This window comes from Ictalurus punctatus, chromosome 3 (assembly GCF_001660625.3).
Source record: "Ictalurus punctatus breed USDA103 chromosome 3, Coco_2.0, whole genome shotgun sequence".
Lineage (NCBI taxonomy): Eukaryota > Metazoa > Chordata > Actinopteri > Siluriformes > Ictaluridae > Ictalurus > Ictalurus punctatus.
In genome coordinates, this window is record NC_030418.2 from 37,336,560 (window position 1) to 37,339,664 (window position 3,105).

Genomic DNA, 3,105 nt, shown 5'->3' on the forward strand with positions numbered 1-3,105 from the left:
TGTAATATTGATCAATAAAACTGTTGATGTTAAGAAAAGATTCAGCTGAAGTTTACCTCTGAGTAGTGTTTTTAAACAGAAATATAATAAAGTACCTAATGAAACATCCATCCATCTTCTATACAGCTTATCCTCTTCAGGGTCACGGAGAAACCTGGAGCCTATCCCAGGGAGCATCAGGCACAAGGCAGGGTAGACCCTGAACAGGGTGCCAATCCATCACAGGGCACACTCACATACACATTTACACACCCATTCATACATTACGGACACTTTGGACATGCCAATCAATCTACCATGCATGTCTTTGGACTGGGGGGAGGAAGCCGGAGTACCCAGAGGAAACCCCGCAGCACGGGGAGAACACACAAGCTCCGCACACACAGGGCCACGGTGGGAATCAAACCCCCAACCCTGGAGGTGAGAGGCAAACATGCTAACCATTAAGCCACTGTGCGCCCTCCTATATTCATTTACTAGCATCCAACAACATGATGTGATAAACTTCCTTACACAGACGCACACGTTTGTTTATGATCCAAACTGACACATATAATTTGGACATCTGACAAAGTTGTACGTATCTGATCTATGGAGACGTTCAGACACACCTTTAGCTACGAATCAACAATGTTGACATACATTATGTCAAGAAATACATTAACAGCATTCCTGCACTGGGTGAATCATTTTCAATTTGTTTTGAAAACATCTTGTTTAAACAGTGACTCAGTACAACAACATCAACATGATGCAAATATTTTTAGAAGTTGGTGTTGTTTTCCCCAACATTTTACATGCAATTTCCCTTTTTTTTATGTCATCAGTTATACACACACCTGGTCTACACACACCTGGTCTTTCTTATTAGACCCTTATTAATAATGAAAAAAATAGAGATCATAAGAATTGCATTTTGGTTTTTATGAAGTACTGCTAGCTTATGTGATGCTATTATACATAAAAGATGTTTACATATAGTCCACCAGACAAAATAATAACTGAATTTACACAAATAAAAGAGTTCAAAAGTTTACATACCATTGATTCTTAATACTGTGTGTTTTTACCTGGATAAACAACGACTGTATGATTTGTGATAGTTGTTCATGAGTCCCTTGTTTGTATTTTTACCTACATCTACATGAGCTTCAAATGAAAGACTGGAGTCAGTAATCACTCCAAGGTCTTTTACTGCTACACATGATGAAGCACAAAGCCCATCCAGAGTTACTGTGTGATCAGAAAGATTACTTCTAGCTGCATGTGGTCCCAGTAGAAGTACTTCTGTCTTGTTGCGGCTGTGGCTCAGGTGGTAGAGCGAGTTGTCCACTAATAGTAGGGTTGGCAGTTTGATTCCCAGCCCACATGCCTCCACATGCTGTAGTGTCCTTGGGCAAGACACTCCCCAATTATGCCCAAGTTGCATGGCAGCTCTGCAGCTATTGGTATGTGTGTGAGAATGGGTGAATGAGTCAGTAGGCCTATAGTAAAGGCATGCAGTGACGCTAAGGACTTCTGCAATATATATATAGTGCAGGAAGTAAGTAATGAAATTTTCACCAGATATCAGCATTAACTCGGGAAATCCGCAAATATAAAGAATTGACAACATTAAAGTCCATAAATGAAGTTTTCTGTAATAAAGATGAATGACACGGGGAAAAAAGTATTGAACACACTAACTGGAATGTATTTAATACTTAGTGGAGAAGCCTTTGTTTGTAATGACGCTTCAAGACGCTGTATGAAGAAATTAATGGGCCGCAATATTCAGGTGTGATTTTGGTCCATTCTTCTAAACATATTGTCTTTAAATCTTGTTCAATTAGATTCACGTCAGGTGATTGACTGGGCCATTCTAACATCGTCATTTTTTTTTTGCTTTGTCGGTGAGTTTTTAGGTGTTTGCCGGTGCTTTATATCTGATTCAGCAGCTACACAAAACCTGTGGATGGAATACAGCAAAAGGGGTGATGAGGCAGAACTTGGGGAAGATGTACACAATTCATCTGGCTGCATTCTGGACTAGGTCACATGGTTTGCAGGGGAAGACCTGATAAAGAAGGCAGTCTCACTCAACACAGATACAGGGAAATGGAGGAAGTCCAATATCGGCCAGTGTGTGTTATCTTTCGAGAAAGGAAAACACTGCATTCCAGCATAAGAACCTTATCCCATCTGTGAAACATAGGTGTGTGGGGTTTGGGCCTGTTTTGCTGCATCTGGACCAGGACGACTTTCCATCATTGATGGAACAATGAACTCTGAATTATACCAGCAAACTCTAAAAGAAAGATGTCAGGACATCTGTCCATGAAGTGAATCTCAAGAGAAAGTGGGTCATGCAGCAAGACAACGATCCTAAAGACACGAGTCGCTCTACCAAAGAAGGGTTTAAGAAGAATAAAGTTAATGTTTTGGAATGGCCAAGTCAAAGTCCTGACCTTAATTCAGTTGAAATGTTGTGGAAGGACCTGAAGCAAGCAGTTCATATGAGGAAACCCACCAACATCCCAGAGTTGAAGCTGTTCTGTACTGAGGAATGGACTAAAATTCCTCCAAGCCAATGTGCAGGACTGATCGTCAGTTACCCCAAACGTTTATCTGTAGTTATTGCTGCACAAGGGGCTCACACCACATACTGACAGCACAGATATGTAATATTGATCATTTTCCTCAATAAATAAATGACCAAGTATTATATATTTATCTCGTTTGTTGAATTGGGTTCTCTTTATCTACTTTTAGGACTTGTGTGAAAATCTGATGATGTTTTAGTCATATTTATGCAGATGTACATTACACATTTCTCATGTAAAGGAGGCAAAGACAGAAGCAAGTGCAGGTTATGAGGTTTAATCCAAAAACAAGTCCAAAGGGTAATTCCAAACTCCACAACATTAAACTGGCAAGGGTCATATGATCAGGCAAACAGGTATAAACTAGGCAAGGTAGAGAATCAAAGTCAACAGAGTAAACAAAACCAGTAAACAAAAGTACAAAACCAGAATATCAACACTTAAAACACTTGGTTAAAGTGACAATATCAACTGAGCGTATACTTCTCAAAGACATTGTGTTCAAACAGTATCTTTTATGTGT

General features: G+C 39.7%; 1 long non-coding RNA gene across 1 annotated transcript; it reads left to right on the forward strand.

Moving 5' to 3' along the window:
• Positions 1 to 643: 643 nt before the first annotated feature.
• LOC128632771 (uncharacterized) lies at positions 644 to 2,287 on the forward strand. Its single transcript, XR_008396373.1, has 2 exons — positions 644 to 1,777; positions 1,905 to 2,287. It is a non-coding gene; the product is annotated as an uncharacterized LOC128632771 (long non-coding RNA).
• The last annotated feature ends 818 nt before the right edge of the window (positions 2,288 to 3,105 follow it).